Source organism: Triticum aestivum, chromosome 2B (genome assembly GCF_018294505.1).
Source record: "Triticum aestivum cultivar Chinese Spring chromosome 2B, IWGSC CS RefSeq v2.1, whole genome shotgun sequence".
In the NCBI taxonomy this organism is placed as follows: domain Eukaryota; kingdom Viridiplantae; phylum Streptophyta; class Magnoliopsida; order Poales; family Poaceae; genus Triticum; species Triticum aestivum.
In genome coordinates this window covers 303887551-303906529 of record NC_057798.1, presented here as the reverse complement: position 1 = coordinate 303906529, position 18979 = coordinate 303887551, and the positions used below count along the sequence as shown (strand labels likewise).

The window sequence follows — 18979 nt, the reverse complement described above, 5'->3', positions numbered from 1 at the left end:
CATGAACATGCATTAAAATTAATTCACATTGAGTACAAGCATGAGTAGGATATTATCTACCATGAACATAAATATCGTGAAGGCTATGTTTATTTGTTTCAACTACATGCGTGAACATGTGCCAAGTCGAGTCACTCAATTCATTCAAAGGAGGATACCATCCGATCATACCACATCACAATCATTTTAAGAGCATGTTGGCACGCAAGGTAAACCATTATAACATCATAGCTAATCAAGCATGGCACAAGCAACCATAATCTCTAAATGTCATTGCAAATATGTTTACTTCATAATAAGCTGAATTAGGAACGATGAACTCATCATATTTACAAAAACAAAAGAGGTCGAGTTCATACCAGCTTTTCTCATCTCAATCAGTCCATCATATATCGTCATTATTGCCTTTCACTTGCACGACTGAACGATGTGTATAATAATAATAGTGCACGTTCATTGGACTAAGCTGGAATCTGCAAGCATTAAACTCAAGAGAGAAGACAAAGTAATATGGGCTCTAAGTTAAATCAACAATCATGCATATGAGAGCCACTAAACATTTTTAATATGGTCTTCTACTCTCGACCCCCAAAGGAAAGAAAAGAAAAGAAAACTATTTACACGGGAAAGCTCCCAATAGGCGAGAAGAAGAACGAGAAATCTTTTTGGGTTTTCATTTTAATTTCTACTACAAGCATGGGGATTAAACTAACTAATTTTTTTGGTTTTTCTTAAGGTTTATCAAACACACAAGAAGAAAGCAAGAAAAAGAAAATTAAACTAGCAGGGATAATACAATGAAAGAGTATGAGCACCGACAACTAGAATAGTGTGTGAACATGAATGTAAAGTCGGTGAGAAATACGTACTCCCCCAAGTTAGGTTTTTGGCCTAAGTTGGTCTAATGCCAAGGATAGCCTAGCTGATATCCGTAGTTGTAACTGGGGTCGTACTGACATGCAGCAGAAAATGCCTCCTGAGCTGCGACATGTTGGCGAGCCACCTCCGCTCTCCCCTCATGTTCAGCTGCCTCCTCCCTAGTAACAACATATCTTCGTTTTGCCTGGATATCAAAAATGAAAGGAGCAGGGAGAGTAACATGGACAGAGCTATGTCTGTCAAAGATTAGTCGATACTGAAGGAATTGTTCATTCCTCAGGAGAAAACGATGTTTGACCATCACATCAGAATCTAAATAAGCAGGAGGCAATACCATATCCCCCTCTCGTGGGGCTATACCAAGACAATTAGCCACACGGGTCGCATAAATTCCTCCAAATAAATCTCCAGCCCTACCATTATTATGCAACCTACGTACAACTATTGCCCCCAAGTTGTTATTATGCAACTACCAATGAAGAGAATCAACCTACGTGCAATTATTATGCAACCTACGTGCGACTATTGCCCCCCAAGTTAAAATCTTTATTACCTAACACAACACTCTTGAGGACACAAAGATCAGGGACACACGAGTGACATGCTTCACCTTTACCATTAATGCATCTACCAATGAAGAGAGCAAAATAATGTATAGCAGGAAAATGAATGCTCCCTATGGTAGCTTGTGCTATATCCCTAGATTCTCCCACAATAATACTAGCAAGAAAGTCTTTATATTCAGATTTGTGGGGATCATTAACATTGCCCCAATGCGGGAGTTTACAAGCAGTTGTAAAATCTTCTAAGTCCATGGTATAAGATTTATCATAAATATCAAACAGGACACTCTGAGAATTATGTGAACATTTATATTTAAACCTTCTCACAAATGAATCAGTCAACTGATAGTACTGACGACACTTATCTTGTAAGAAGTCCTCAAGATCGGCATGACGCACATATGCATCAAATTCATCCTTAATGCCTCCATTGACCATAAAATTGTCTGATGGCCACTCACAAGCTTGTACTTCTGCGTCCCTCGGTAGTTTATCGTCTTGCTCACGCATAGCAAGCCTGGGTCCTTTCTTTATTGAGGAACCACCTTGATACATTCTCCTAGACATATTTATTTTTCTGAAAAATTTCTGAAATTTTAGTTACTTCAAAATAAAAGTTAATAAAACTAAACAAGATTGGTAGCAACTACTCCTACAAGTGCCTAGAGCCTATATCATGCATTAGAATTACTTGGGACCTCATAAATTTAACATGCAAGCTCAAGAACAGGGTCACCTATGCAGAAAAAATTTGCAATGAATAAAGCAGTAGAACAAAAACTAATTGGACCAACGGAGGAGTCACATACCAAGCAACAATCTCCTAAAGCAGTTTTGTGAATGGAGCTTTGAGCAAGGAGATCGAAAATCGCAGCAAAATGAGCTAGAACTCGTGCTTGAGTTGGATGATGATTTTTTTTTGGGGGAATAAGATGGAGTGTGTGGGTACAAGAATAAGTGGGCGGGGCCACCCTGGGCCCACGAGACAGGGGGGCACGCCCAGGGGGGTGTGGGCGCGCCCTCCACCCTCGTGGCCAGGTGCTTGCCCCTCCTGAAGTGTTTTCAGTGCCTAAAATCCTCAAATATTCCATAAAAATCATACTAAATTTGCAGGGCATTTGGAGCACTTTTATTTTCGGGATATATTTTTATTGCACGATAAATCAGAAAACAGATAGATAATACTATTTTTGCTTTATTTATTTTAAATATCAAAAAGTAAAAAGAGGGTACAGTAGGTTGTGCCTTCTAGTTTCATCCATCTCATGATCATCAACATGAATCCACTAATAAGGTTGATCAAGTCTTGTTAACAAACTCATTCCGAATAACACGGAACCGAAGAATTTTCGAATAACACTAGGTTACCTCAACGGGGATATGAACATCCCCATCAATAAGAATATCATACTTTTTCTTGACAGTAGGAAGAGGAAATTTCAAACCTCCAATAATGATAGTTGGAACTTTTCTAATAGAATTGATGTTATGAACTTGAGATTGTTTCCTCGGAAAGTGTACCATATGCTCATTACCATTAACATGAAAAGTGACATTGCCTTTGTTGCAATCAATAACAGCCCTTGCAGTATTCAAAAACGGTCTACCAAGGATAATCGACATACTATCATCCTCGGGAATAACAAGAACAACAAAGTCCGTTAAGATAGTGACATTTGCAACCACAACAGGCACATCCTCACAAATACCGACAGGTATAGCAGTTGATTTATCAGCCATTTGCACAAATATTTCAGTAGGTGTCAACTTATTCAATTCAAGTCTACGATATAAAGAGAGAGGCAATAACACTAACACCAGCTCCAAGATCACATAAAGCAGTTTCAACATAGTTTCTATTAATAGAGCATGGTATAGTTGGTACCCCTGGATCTCCAAGTTTCTTTGGTATTCCACCCTTAAAAGTGTAATTAGCAAGCATGGTGGAAATTTCAGCTTCTGGTATCTTTCTTTTATTTGTAATGATATCCTTCATGTACTTAGCATAAGGATTTACTTTAAGCATATTAGTTGAGCGCATACGTAAGAAGATAGGTTTAATCATTTCAGCAAAGCGCTCAAAATCCTCATCATACTTTGTCTTGGATGGTTTAGGAGGAAAGGGCATGGGTTTCTGAACCCATGGTTCTCTTTCTCTACCGTGCTTCCTAGCAACAAAATCTCTCTTATCGTAAGTTGATTCTTTGATTGTGGGTTATCAAGATCAACAGCAGGTTCAACCTCTACTTCATTATTATTGCTAGGTTGAGTATCAACATGAACATTATCATCAACATTATCACTAGGTTCATGTTCATCACCTGATTGTGTTTCAGCATCAGAAATAGAAATATCATTGGGATTCTCAGGTGTGTCTACAACAGGTTCACTAGAAGCATGCAAAGTCCTATCGTTTTTCTTTTTCTTCTTTTTAGAAGAACTAGGTGCCTCTAAATTATTTCTTTGAGAATCCTGCTCGATTCTCTTAGGGTGGCCTTCGGGATACAATGGTTCCTGAGTCATTCTACCAGTTCTAGTAGCCACGCTAACAGCAAAGTCATACTTATTATTTAATTCATCGAGCAAACCCCTTTGAGCTTAAGTTCTCCTTTAACTCTAGCCATATAATCACTCAAGTGTCCTATTTCGAAAGCATTATTTTTAATTCTCTACCAACATAAGTATTAAAAATTTCTTGTCTAGCCATAAAGTCATCAAATTCATCTAAGCATGGGCTATGAAATTTAGTAGAGGGAATTTCACTTTTATCATATCTATAGAGAGAATTTACGTTTACTACCTGTGTCGGGTTATCAAGACAATGTGGTTCTTCGACAGGCGGTATATTAAGACCATGTATTTCTTCAATAGGTGGTAAATTCTTAATATCTTCAGCTTTAATACCTTTTTCTTTCATTGATTTCTTTGCCTCTTGCATATCTTCAGGACTGAGAAATAGAACACCTCTCTTCTTAGGAGTGGGTTTAGGAATAGGCTCGGGAGTTGGCTCAATTGGTTCAGGGATTGCCTTAGGAATTGGCTCAGGGAGAGTCCAATTATTTTCATTAGTCAACATATTATTCAATAGTAATTTAGCTTGGTTGACTGTTCTTTCCCTGAAACTTGCTCTCTGATTTTTTTCCCTACGAAACGGAATATATGGAGTTGGAGTTGAGGTCGGTGGAGCATCAGGGGGCCCACGAGACAGAGGGCGCGCCCAGGGGGCAGGGCGCGCCCCCGCCCTCGTGGACAGGGTGTGGGCCCCTGGCCTTGATTCTTTCGCCAGTATTTTTTATATTTTCCAAAACTTATCTCCGTGGATTTTCAGGTCATTCCGAGAACTTTTGTTTTCTACACAATAAACAACATCATGACGGTTCTACCGAAAACAGCGTCAGTCCGGGTTAGTTTCATTCAAATCATACAAGTTAGAGTCCAAAACAAGGGCAAAAGTGTTTGGAAAAGTAGATACGTTGGAGACGTATCACTACTCATGGCAAGGGATGATGCATACAAGAACAACACATCAAAGCAAGTTTAAATGAGGCCGGAAACAACATATAACAATTTCGGTAAGTCCTCATATGCAAATTTTGAAATTGGCCCAGAACTGAATAAACCTTATTTTCAAGTAGTTAAACAGCAAGTTAAGATGCACCACGATGATCTATACGAAATTCTTGTCAAGTTACATATAAAGTTCATTTAATTCGGAGCTACGGCGTAGAAGATATGAGCAAAACAAGTTAAACATGGCATTGATGCAAAATGCATTCAAACGTCAAGCAAATACACTCAACACAAGGATTCAACATGCCATGATGAAACTACATGCAATTCTAAGCAAGTTTCTATAGAGCATGCTCAAAATGGAGCAACGGTGAAACACATACACCGAAAGCAAGTTATAACAACAATCTGCCCAAAACAACAAGTAGGCACTTTGCAACCATCAAAACAACATCCTACGGGAATCATATAAGCACAATCTTGACATGAAATTCATTTACAGATAACATACTTAAAATATCATTAAGGTGCAGGTTCGTAGTCATCAAGATTAAACCAATGTGATCAATGCAAAAATCAACTTTATAACACAGGAGCATATGCATGAGCAGAGTTAATATGATGGCATGTTTGAGGCAAGAAACAAATATGCTACAGCAACTAAACATGGCAACCAAGGGCATGGCAAAAAATTACACATAACAAGGAGAAAATAACATCATGGCATCATATACATATGGCTCATGGATTAGTAAGAACCAACAAGAAAAATTTGAATGTTGAAACAGTTTTGGCAAGTGTAAAACAGCAGCATTATGATAGCATTTTGCAAGCATGGAACGGAGGCATATGATCTTTAAAATTAACAACCATGGTATGCAAACAGAGTACTCGTTGCATACTGCAAAACATGTAATTGGAGCATCTCTAGAATAGGCATAGATTAACTAATATCGAGCTCACAACATAGCATCATGAAGTTAACAGAAATCTGGAATAGCATATAGGCATGTTCATGGCGATGGATACATATGCTAAAGGACATATATAGGGCATCAAAAGGCATGGCATGATAAAGCATAACATACAAAACAAAACATGTCAACTAAGTATCCGCAGATTCTGCATAGATTAATTGGTAGCATCAAGCAAAGATAGCAACATGATATAATAGATTCAGCATTGACAGAACATTCACGAGTATACCACTTCACAAGCTTGATGCACTCACTACAGGGTATATCAGAATACATGTAGACATGGTGCTCAAAAGAAAATCACACAAAAAGATATAAAAATGACAAATATGCTAGTTACAGCAGTTTTCAGCAGTTAATAGCAACATGCACTTTTGCAACAGGGATTAAGATATCAAGATGCACCCTAACATGAATGCAAAGCACACCAACAGGAAGAGCATGAAGAGCAGAACATGTGCATATCAAGATCATCATTATAGAATCAACAAAGACAAAGTTATAGCACTCACAAGATCCATACATGATGTTAACAATCAGCACATTCCAGTAGTGTATATTACTTAGCAGTTTTACAACGAAGATTAAGGCATCAATATTAATCCTAACATGAATGAAAACTACTCTATCATGAAGAGCACTCTGAGATGAACATTTTGACATATCATACACGCAAAACGGAGTAGTACACACGGAGTTACAAGGTACAAAAAATGCATGCATGATGCTGAAATCTCAGGAGTTGGCCATTCACTGAATAAAACGGACCTGCGCGGGATAACTACTCTACGCACGGGCGCTGGATAGGGGCTCACATTGTGGTCCAGGCCCATGTCGGCGATGGATCGGGCTGGAGGAGATGTCCCTGGAGGCCCATGCGGGTGCTCCTCCTTGATCCCTCCTGGATCGAGGGGAGGCATGGCGGCGGCGCAATGCTGGTGAGGCGGGACGGCGCTCAGGCGAGCGGGACAAGGCCTAAGTGGCCGGGAACGAGCGGATTCGGGCATGGTGACCCCGGATCCGGCCTCGGGCGAGGCCGCCAGGCCTCACATGGCTGGTGGCGAGGTCCGTGAGTGGCGACGGTGGGGTTCCTGCAAAGGGGAGAGAGAGGGATCGGGTGAGGGAGTGCAGACAGATGGAGAGGGAAGAAAGAGAGGGGAGGGGACCAGCCTGGGGTCGGCGGGCGGCGCTGGTTGCCGGCGGGCGCAGACGGTGGGGCAGCAAGGCCGGTCGGACGCGGGCGAGCCCTCCTGGCTCGGGGACGAGGGAAGCGGGCGCTCGGGCGCGGGCGGGCGCCTGCGGGCCGCGGTGGCGACGACTTGGGACCGGGCGGGCTACGTCTGGGCCTGCAGGGCCACGGGAGGTGGGAGGCTGAAGCGGGTGATGTGACGCACGGAAAGTGGCCACGGGCGGCGGCGCGGTGTCGGCGCAGCCAATGGCTACGCGCCAAGTGGCGGTGGCGAGGTGGCCGGCGTGGAGTTCGAGGTGGTGGTCGACGGTTGCGGGGTGGGAGGTGGCTGGCAGCACGGAAATCGAGGAGGGGGGAGGAGAAGGCCAAAAATGGCATCTGGAGGTGTTTAAATAGTGTAGGGGGTCTAGGGTTAGGCGTTTTGGGGTCATTCGGAGCCCTCCGATCGCGATCCGACGGTTTTGGTTGGAGGAGGGTCTAGGTGGGCTGCAGGAGGGGTTAGTGGGCTGTGCAGAAGGGGTTGGGCTGAGAGGAGAGAAGAGAAGTGCAGCCAGGGCAGGGTTTTCGGACAACGAAAACATCCGACGTTATACCGGCTATATCGCGGCTATATGTTTAACAGTTGGGCTATCAAATGGACTCCGATTGCGACGAAATTTGGTAGGTGGTCTGTCTACACTATAATAAGACCGCACGCCAACTTTCACCCCATTCCAAGAACATTTTTATGCCACGTATAAAATAATATTTCGGAGGTGCCAGGGCGCGTGCGAGTGTGTCTGGGCTCAGAACGGACAACGGAGAGAACTGGGAGGACCCGAACGGATGCAAGTTTTGAAAAACATGCTGATGAAATGCAAATGATGACATGGCAAAGTGCAACACACAAGCAAATGAGATGGCAACGACGGCGAATAACTAGATGACACCTGGCGCATCGGTCTTGGGGCGTTCCACCTACTCTCTTCAAGGATGCCCATAAGATCGTCTTCTCTTGTGATGAATGTGAAAGAATAGGTAATATCGGTAAGCGTCAAGAAATGCCTATGAATTCTTCACTAGCTGTTGAACCATTTGATGTTTGGGGATTTGATTGCATGGGACTTTTTCCTTCCTCTAATGGGTATACTCATATTTTGGTTGCTGTTGATTATGTTACTAAGTGTGTAGATGATATTCCAACTAGTAGTGTTGATCACAACACCTCTATTAAAATGCTTAAAGAAGTTATTTTCCCAAGGTTTGGAGTCCCTAGATATTTAATGATTGATGGTGGTTCACACTTTATCCATGGTGCTTTCCGTAAAATGCTTGACAAGTATGATGTTAACCATAGAATTGCATCACCCTATCATCCTCATTCTAGTGGTCAAGTTGAACTTAGAAGTAGAGAAATAAAATTAATTCTACAAAAGACTGCCAATAGGTCCCGAAGAATTGGTCTAAGAAACTAGATGATGCACTTTGGGCTTATAGAACAGCATATAAAAATCCTATGGGTATGTCTCCTTATGGAAAAGCTTGTCATTTGCCTCTTGAGTTAGAACATAAAGCATATTGGGCAATTAAGGAACTCAACTATGATTTCAAACTTGCCGGTGAAAAGAGGTCATTTGATATTAGCTCATTAGATGAATGGAGAACCCAAGCTTATGAAAATGCAAAGTTATTCAAAGAAAAAGTTAAAAGATGGCATGACAAAAGAATCCAAAAGCTTGAGTTCAAAGTTGGAGAATATGTTCTTTTGTACAACTCTCATTTAAGATTCTTTGCAGGAAAACTCCTCTCCAAATGGGAAGGACCCTGCGTTATCGAGGAGGTTTATCGATCTGGAGCTATCAAAATAAATAATGCTAAAGGAACTAATCCGAAGGTTGTTAATGGGCAACGAATAAAACATTATATCTCATGTACGCCCATTAATGTTGAAAGCAATATTATCCAAACTATGACACCGAAAGAACACATAAAAGAAACCTTCCGGAACACTACAGAATTGTGAAAAAAGGAGGATGTACGTGATACGGTAAGTAAAGGGACTCCGAAAAATCCGCAAAGTATTTTCTGTCAGTTTTGGAATATTTAAAAAAATTAGGGAAATAAGAAACTACGAGGAAGGTGACCCTGGTTGGCACAAGACACCAGGGCGCGCCTAGCTTGCCAGGCGCCCACAGGTGGGTTGTGCCCACCTCGGGTACCTTCCGGACTCCGTTTTCCCCCGTTTTGCTTGTTTCCCAAGATAAAAAAATCTTTATATACCCCCCATACCTCTTGGCCACCGTATCGCGGAGAAATCTCCTATTTTCTTTTCTCACTGTTTTTTGTCAGATCTATTGAGCTAGGCATCATGTCTTCTTCTTCCTCTAACAATACTAGTTGACCCGTTGCGCCAAATGACGCAGAGACCCGCTAAAGCCATGTTGTCGATGAAAATAATTTCATTTTGCAAGGACATATTCAATACTCGTAGTAAAAAGCCCATGTGTTAAACCATGTTATATTTAAAATTTGTTTATTACGCTGCAAAATCTGAGCTTCAAAAATAATTATATTTGTATAACATGTAGACCAGCTAAGGAAGTATTGTTTTAGTTTAAAATATGATTATCACGATGAGAAATCTAAGTTAAAAAAAACATATTTGTATAAGATGTATAGATCAATTAAGGATGTATTTTTTAGCAGTGTTTGCCACCAAACTTTTATTTTCCATGTGCACAAAAAAAACTCTTTGTTGTGCATATGAAGACATGTATTTGAAAGGCTTGTACGCTACCTAGCCTAGCCCACGAACAAAGTCATGTGTGACCCGTTGCGCCAAATGGTGCAGATGCCCGCTGTCTACAATGAGATATACATACACATTTTAATTTGGTAGTACAGAGTCTTATTGCATCCAAATTAAAAGTACACGCATAAAACATCGTATGTCAGGCTGAAAGTAACCATACTATACTATATACCATTAATCCAAGTTCTTTTGTGGTTGATTAACTGTCCTAGCCCTGTTGGCACTCCAAACTACTTGTCATGTACTCCCTCCGTCTGAAATTACTTGTCGTAAAAATGAATAAAAATAGATGTATTTAGAACTATTGCGTCTAGATACATCTATTTCTATGACAAGTATTTCCGGACGGAGGGAGTAGGACAGAAAAAAGTGCTTCAGAAAAAAAGACCATGGAACATTAGACCATAAGGGCCGACAAGAGACGTAGGTAATCCTAAGCGGGATAGTAATAGGACAGTCGCTGGTATAATTCTGCATAAAGATGGAAATCAAAACTTAAACAATCTTTCATTGCCTTTGACCCTGAACCATCTCAATATTGATGGAAAGAGATGGTGTTAAAGATGCAAATATAGCATGATGTAAAGCGAAAGAAGCCACTCATGTCTTCTGTCTTGTTTATCGTTCTAAAGGAAAATCAAACTGGAAACGACAACCAACATACTATACCTTCTACTTATCATTTTTAGTTTCGTATATGATCAAATGTAGGCACCGAAATGAAAGAAATGAATCTCTAGGTACTTATGTAGTAGATTTATAACACGAGGTCATGTAACAGGCAGAACATAGCATCATGAGAAATAGGAGCGAGATCATATCCCAGGCATCAAATTTTCCATACACACAATCATACCCAACCAATGGGCTTGGCTAATAGGAGAACATAATTAAGTGTTAGTTAACTTAACAATCACCTGGAAAGTCAGCGGGGCTAGAAACCCGAGAAACTAAATAAGATGGGTATGACTAAAAGTACAATAGCATGGTGCAGGTTCTTGTAGTCAAATAGATTGATGGTCAGGTAAGAAATTCTACATAAACAATTTAGGGAAAATTTAGAAACATAACATATGCACTGGATTTCTCTTGTAAATTTACACTTGTGCACAGTCCCATATGGTAAGAACAGCAAAGACAGTTAATAATTAATGAGCATTCCACCTTTTGTTCCCAACACCTGATCATTAACCATTAGTCGAGTTGTTTCCTCATAAAACAAGTAGACAGATAAAATATGCGAGATCTATACATTTCATTTGGGTGTGGGTGTGGGTGTGTGTGTGTGAAAGGGTGTCGAAGCTATCACACTATAGCTGGATCTTAAACCAGAACAATTACATTAAAGTGTGCCAAAGCTATCACACTACAACTGGATGTTAAACCAGGAGGAGAGCATGACTATCTGAAGGGGGAAGCTAGAGCTATAAAATCTTCATTCTTCTCCTGCACCACAACTTCACCGGATGTCAGAAAGGAGAGTCTGATATGCAAAAGATCCGGTAATACAATGAATCTGATTAGAATTCACAATTTCTAATTGTTTTTGTAAATTCTAATTGCATGCATGCACGGTGCGTGATAGCTACAGCTTTGCTTTCTTCCCAGCCCCAGGTGCTTTTCCACCAGCATTGGACATAAGCCTACAGAGGCAGCGGTTAGTAACAAACTGTAAGATTGACAGTCTAGCTAAACACTAATTGTTCTATAGCAGTACTACAGAAGTAGCAACTTTTAGCCTTCGTTTTGTTTGAAATGGAAACAAGAACCATTTACTTCTGTGTAACAACTCTCATGTTTCCCAATAGTTCAAAAAAGCTTCAGGAATGTAGTGCAGCTACTAATTAGCATGTTCGCATGCAAGGAAATTATCATCTAGTATATAGTACAGAAACAAGTATTCTATGGAAGCCATCCCATATACTTCCATATATACTGAGAAGGAAAGACTGTTTAATGTAAAGAAGCATACCTCGTTTTTTGGTACTGAATACATGATGCATAAGCGGAACACTGGCAAAAGAAGAAATGAGTAATAATTTAGGGAATAACATGGCAAGAGTTAACATTTAGGGGATAACATGGCAAGGACAATACAATCAGGGGAGAAAGCGGTAATGACACTACACATAGTTGAGCATGCCACCTAAAGTATCATAGTTCAACCACAATTCACAGAAATTGATGTCTAAAAAATAGGAAATAGCATGCAGAAAGTGTAATAATATCCAGAGATACATAGTTCAGGCTGTGACCCAAAGCATCCTAACCTTTCAGAGCTATACCAATAGAATACATAGTTTACCGAACTCGTGCATGCTCTCCAACTGCGCGATTGTGGGAACTACCATGTCGCAATCCTCCTTCGCTATGTCATCCTTCTCATCTGCATCACACAACACACACACGCACAACAACTCAGAATTGCATCACGCCAATCTGGAAACGGAACCCCCAAAAAAGGAACATGGAGGGAATACACCATTGAACAGGCTCTTCATGGTCTCGGAGCATCCGCCAACCCCTATTGCTGCCACCCGCTGCCGTCTGCCTCATTGCGGCCCTCTGCACATGTCCATTGGCTTGGCTGCAAGGAAATCAGATCATATTTGCATGCACAAAAACAATTGGGGAAAAACTTTAAATGCTGAGTATTTTCCATCTAATAAACATTTTCTGGAAAAAAAGCAACATCGTCCCAACACAGATTAAGAAGGTGTGCATTAAAAATACGGCAGTAAAGCACAGTTTACTTGGATTTTTTTATCCTTGATCTCTTTAAAAGATTTTCAACAATGGAGTTTTCTCTTGTTATAGCCCTAAAAAAGCAAAAATAAGTAAATCTATTTTCTGAATAAAACACACCGAGATAAGATAATCAAAATGAGGCATCATGCCTTAATTTTCTGAATACAAACACACCGAGATAAGAGAATCAAAATGAGGCATCATGCCTTCAGGAGCCAAGTGATGGAAACCTAATCGTGAAAATACTCCATAGGCAACCATGTCTTCCGAAAATCATCTAATACTTCTGTCCATTGTTGCTCTTCAATGTTCCAGATCTCACATCTGATCACTAAATAAAAAAACATTCATGAGAAGATTTCTATCAGATGGGAGAATCAACTAATAACTTTCTTCTCCACTTGTTCCAGTCCCCTATTTACCATCCCTTTCTCTCAAACACACATGCTGTAATTTTCAACAGAACAACTTTATGGCTTAGGTAGCTAGCCTACCATGCCATCACTGAATTATCAGCTCAAAATCGCAGAAAAATGATGCGTTGTTGTGTTGCCTTCTCAGGAAAGCAAGGTTACGTTGCAGTCGCAAGCTAAGTAGCTAACCAGGAACATTAAATTCCAATAGAGAAAATAACTCATATAGACAAAGACGTATGATTTTTGCTGTCGAAGGATTACCTATTTTGTCTGGGGGCCAAGGACGCCATTGATGAAGGTGGCACTCATGGTGGAGGCTGCAAATCCAAATCCGAGCGCCCGAAACGCTGATATGCAAGGAGGGTAAATTGTACGTGAGATAGAATCAACGAACATCAAACAAAGAATCACTTAGAGAAATCTCTCTGAGAAAAAGCGTAGGGAACAAAAAGAAATTGAACGGAAAATAAATGCGTCCTTGTTTGCCGTCGAAGAATGAAGCATGCTTCTGCAACGCCGTCATGCCGCAGGCACCCGAATCATTGCCGTGCGCCGACGCCTAGCTTCCTTTCCAGTAGGAATCAAGAAGAGAACACCGTGTGTTGAAGTAATATTTAAGACAACTACAAATAAGAACCATTCGACAGCTAACTGTGTATCTGTAATACTGCACATGCATGTAATATCCCAGTCCTACAAAGCTCACTCCTATGAACCAAATGGCCGTAAAACAATACAATTTTGCATAGTAGCTTGGATAAAAGAGAAAAAACATGCTGCACATGCGTTTCAAAAGATAAAGCACAAATTATTTGCTTAAATGTTGTATTGCATACAGGGCTAAACTTGTAGGCTTGAAAGATAACAACTGTTAGCAAGGAAAATCACGAACAATTACTCATAACATGAAGATCACCAGAGCCCTTTCCAGTTGGATTTGTCGTCTCTCGGTTGACTGGAGAGGCACCCATTTCCCATTGGTAGCAGCCAGACCTCTCCCCTCCACTTTGTGATGAACAAATGCGCCAAATGAGCAGAATGCAAGGCAACATAAAATTCCAGAAGGAGAACAAACAAGGTAGTTAGAACTAAAGGTGTAGTTCGGACAACCTATAGGCATAAACAATTTTTGCTCCTCCTCTTGAATCGCTTCAGATTCATCAATTGATTCGGTGAACCATATGAGATGCTTCTCACACCATGAGCTGGTCTGGTACAGAATTAATTGAATCAGGAATATAGCAGATATGCAACTATAGTTGGGAGTTGAAGTGAAGCAGGAGTGCATTTGAAAAAAAGAAATCAAGAAGTACTTTTATACCGAGAGTAAGAAATTGCTGCAGACATGTGGTTGTATCTAAATCAGTGTATCTCAGAGCAGCCTGCAAAACTGACCTGTGTAGCATGCAGTGTGATACACCTGAGCATCTTGAATCACCCCGGGATGCCTAAAGTGCCATGCATTAAGGGAACACTCGGCGACAGAACAACAAGTACTAAATGGTTGAATCAGTGGCTTCCAAATGGAGAGAGAGAAACATGAGCATGCTTATCGAGCAATGGGAACAAGAAAGCGAACACTTTCTTCAGTAAGTATTTGGCAATGTTTCCCCGAGATGCAAGAAGTTACCTAGAATGACTCCTCATGCGGGGCTGCATCGAAAGTATTCATATGCATTTTGCTTTATATTATATCTGACATGATGTCTTCATACATCCATGATTCATGCAAGAAGTAATATATAGGTCCCAGTGACAACTATACAGAACAAAGTGATATCACACAGAAGGAGAACAAACAAGGTAGTTAGAACTAAAGGTGTAGTTCGGACAACCTATAGGCATAAACAATTTTTTCTCCTCCTCTTGAATCGCTTCAGATTCATCAATTGATTCGGTGAACCATATGAGATGCTTCTCACACCATGAGCTGGTCTGGTACAGAATTAATTGAATCAGGAATATAGCAGATATGCAACTATAGTTGGGAGTTGAAGTGAAGCAGGAGTGCATTTGAAAAAAAGAAAGCAAGAAGTACTTTTATACCGAGAGTAAGAAATTGCTGCAGACATGTGGTTGTATCTAAATCAGTGTATCTCAGAGCAGCCTGCAAAACTGACCTGTGTAGAATGCAGTGTGATACACCTGAGCATCTTGAATCACCCCAGGATGCCTAAAGTGCCATGCATTAAGGGAACACTCAGCGACAGAACAACAAGTACTAAATGGTTGAATCAGTGGCTTCCAAAATGGAGAGAGAGAAACATGAGCATGCTTATCGAGCAATGGGAACAAGAAAGCGAACCCTTTCTTCAGTAAGTATTTGGCAATGTTTCCCCGAGATGCAAGAAGTTACCTAGAATGACTCCTCATGCGGGGCTGCATCGAGAAGAAGATATATGGCTGATCGAATATTCTATCCTCCTTGCTATAATGCTCTTGTTGGCATGTCCTGCACGACCTCCCCCTTCCACTCCTCGAGGCGCTCCTGCAGTCAGTGCAACCATCCATGAGACAAGAGGGGGAGAAGAGAGTCAGGAGGTGAAGGCAAACCTGAATCACCTCCTGCTGCTCCGGCTGGCGAGCCTCCTTCAACTGCTGACCCCGACCACATTCACTGCTCGACCAACCCTGCTGCTTCCACCCAGAGGTGCAGGACTCACCATCGCTCTCTGCCTTCTCCCTCCGAACTGGCCGCCGTCGTGGAGCGCCTAAGGGCGGGAGCATGCCCGAATCGCCAGCTCCATCAACCTCTGTTGCGCCCAAAGACACCAGATTCCCCATGGCCTTTTGCCTCCAACCCGACCCGGCCGCCGCCATGGGGTTAGCTAAGATAACGAGGGAGGGAGCCGGCGGTGCGGGGGAGCATAGGAGGTGGCTAAGGCAAGTGGGGAGAGGGGAGGTGACGGTGTGGGAGAAGAGATGGGGGAGCCGGGAGGAGACGAGGCGGGGAGGAGGGGGTGTGGCGGCTGTGGATGCTAGGGTTCACGCCCACGACCAAGCCACAGACTGCACGTCGCACGCGCGGCGCGCGAGGAGCTGATTGGACAAACCCTGGAAAGTCTCACCCAGCCAATAGCCACTTGAAGCGAGCCCACCGGTCATCGGGCATGGAAAGATACTGCGCGGTGAAAACCGCTGATGACCGGCTGGTGAAAATCCAACGGCCAAAAGATCAAGTTGACCAAATCTGACGGCTGACGAAGCTTCAATCTGGGGGAGCATTCTGGATGCAGGTTGGCCAGGGTCCTTATAGGTTTAAATGGAAGAGGATGCTTGGTTGATGAAGGTCGAGCTGAAGAGGGAAGAGCCCGTTGGAGCAGCCAAGGAGGACAAGAGCAAGGAGGCCACCGGAGATCAAGTGCCAGTGATCGAGCAAGTCCTGCCTGCTGATGAGGAAGAGGAAGATATCCTTAAACCTTACTATGCACATCTTACCCCCACTGAGATTGCAGCCTTCGGGATCATTGAAACGGTTCGTGTGCAAAATAAGTACTCGTGAAAATATTCTGCATCAAGAGCACATCACCTTCCTTCGGAGCGTCATCCGTAGATTGGAGAATCTCTTGGTCCATAAGGACCGGGTCGCTACTACTTCATCACCACCACCTCCTTCTTCATCACCTAAAGAAAATTGAGTATCGGGTATGGGCATTCCCCTTGGCTTTCGCCAAGCTTCGGGGAAGTGCCCCGGTATTGTATCAACTCCACTATCTTTTGCCTTTACTTTTCTTAGTTCGACCCATAGTTATCTTTTGCTTTAGATGAATAAAAGTTTACTTCGATCCTTTCTTTTTGTGAGTTTTCTTAGTGATCTATCTTTGTAATAGTGTGCGAGATATATAATAAAGTTTAGTATGAGTTTTGTTTCTTTTACTTTCATGTTTTAAGAAAAAGAAAGGAAATAAATGAAAAAGATCATATGGTAATCTTATGGTAAGTGGTGACATTACATAAGGAAAAGTATAAGTAGTAAATTTTATTGTAGATTAGCAAACATAGCATTGGTAAATGATGAAACTCATGAAAGAATTAATAAGGGAAGAGAAGATTCGCATGCAAATACACTATCCTGTAAATCTTTTGTGATTTTGAGCACCCATAAAAATATTATATGCCAAAATTGTTGACGTTGGACAAGGAAGACAACATAATGATTTATGTTTGTTCGTATTCACATACAAGTTATATTTTCATAGATCCTTTCAACATGTGGTGTTTGCCCCTATCTTTGCTAGCCAAAAATTCCGCACTAAGTAGAGATACTACTTGTGCATCCAAAACCCTTAAACCCAAATCTTATTTGGAGAGTCCACCATACCTACCTATGGATTGAGTAAGATCCTTCAAGTAAGTTGTCATCGGTGCAAAAAGGCAATAAAAATTGCTTCTAAAAGTGTTAGATCATTTAGTGTAAGAGAAAATTGAGCGTTGTATGAACTTGTGATGGCGAATAATAAAAGTGATAGACTGCATAATAAAGGTTGCCATCATGAGGGGCAATATAACGTGACGTTCTCTTGTACTAAGGGGTTGAGCATACAAACAAAAAGCGCATGGCAACCTCTGCTTCCGTCTGTGAAGGGCCTATCTTTTACTTTTATGTATGTACTTTCATGCAAGAGTCAAAGGTTTTTTCTCTATTCCTTTTTATTTTCTCCTTTGGCAAACATATTATGGTGAGGAAAGATCTAGGCACAAATATCCAGTTGAATATGGGTAGCATGAGTTATTATTGTTGACATCACCATTGAGGTGCATACGTTGGGAGGCGAAACTATAAGCCCCTATCTTTCTATGTGTTCGGTTGAAACGTTTTGCTCATGTGTACGCGGTGAGTGTTAGCAATCATAGAAGACTAAATGATGGCTGAGTATGTGAAGTTGCCTAAAGGCTCCGATACGTGACCCTTCCTGAAAAGATGATGAATTGTTGCAAAAGTTGACTGAGAACATAGGTTGTTGGTTTCCAATAGAGTATATACTTTATACTTCGATTGTGTGATGAATTGTTACTTGTTCATGAGAAGTCTATGATAAAAGTTCTATAATAAAAGTTTTATGTTAAAGTTTGTTGATGTCATAATAAGTTACATGATGCTGCTATGTCCATATTTTTGTTTTTATCGACACCTCTCTCTCTAAGCATGTGGACATGTTTTTCGATTTCGGTTTTCGCTTCTTGGGAGTTGATACGTCCATTTTGCATCATGTTTACCAACTGTTATTTATGTTGTTTTGCAGTATAATAATGCTTTTTGGAGCAATTTTAATGCCTTTTCTCTCATAATATGCAAGGTATACATAAAGGGGGAGAATTATGGCATTTCGAAATCTCGACCTGAAAAAGCTACGTCAGGCTACCTATTCTGCACAACTCCAAATGAGCTGAAACTTCACGAGGATTTTTTATGGATTAAATAAGAAATACTGGAGCAAATAAGTACTGGAGGGGGCCACCCTAGTGAGCACAAGACACCAGGGCGCGCATGGGCCCCCAGGCTCGCCCTGGTGGGTTGTGCTCACTCAGGCCCACCTCAAGTGCCCTTCTTCTGGTACATAAGTCATTTTGACCTAGAAAAAAATAAGGAGAGGCCTTTTGGGACGAAGCGCCACCGTCTCATGGCGGAACCTGGACAGGAGCACTTGTGCCCTCCGGCAGAGCAATTATGCCGTAGGAACTATCCTCCCAGAGGGGGAAATCATCGTCATCATCATCACCAACAAATCTCCCATCTTGGGGAGGTCTATCTCCATCAACATCTTCAATAGCACCAACTCCTCTCAAACCCTAGTTCATCTCTTGTGTTCAATCTTTGTACGGGAACTATAGATTGGTGCTTGTGGGTCACTAGTAGTGTTGATTACATCCTGTAGTTGATTACTATATGGTTTATTTGGTGGAAG

General features: G+C 41.5%; 1 long non-coding RNA gene across 22 annotated transcripts; it reads right to left on the bottom strand.

Annotated features, from left to right (window-relative positions):
• Window positions 1-11029: 11029 nt before the first annotated feature.
• On the bottom strand, window positions 11030-16134 carry LOC123044792 (uncharacterized). Of its 22 annotated transcripts, none has more exons than XR_006420440.1 (8): window positions 15627-16134; window positions 15430-15561; window positions 15194-15246; window positions 14469-15008; window positions 13335-14283; window positions 12180-12988; window positions 11882-11922; window positions 11030-11552 (listed from the first exon to the last, which is right to left on the bottom strand). It is a non-coding gene; the product is annotated as an uncharacterized lncRNA (long non-coding RNA). The 22 variants fall into 22 exon arrangements; XR_006420442.1 differs by having other exon boundaries at window positions 11030-12988; window positions 14469-14589; window positions 14704-14832; window positions 14909-15008; XR_006420429.1 differs by having other exon boundaries at window positions 11030-12988; window positions 13335-13420; window positions 13966-14078; window positions 14184-14283; window positions 15627-16133.
• Between the last annotated feature and the right edge of the window lie 2845 nt (window positions 16135-18979).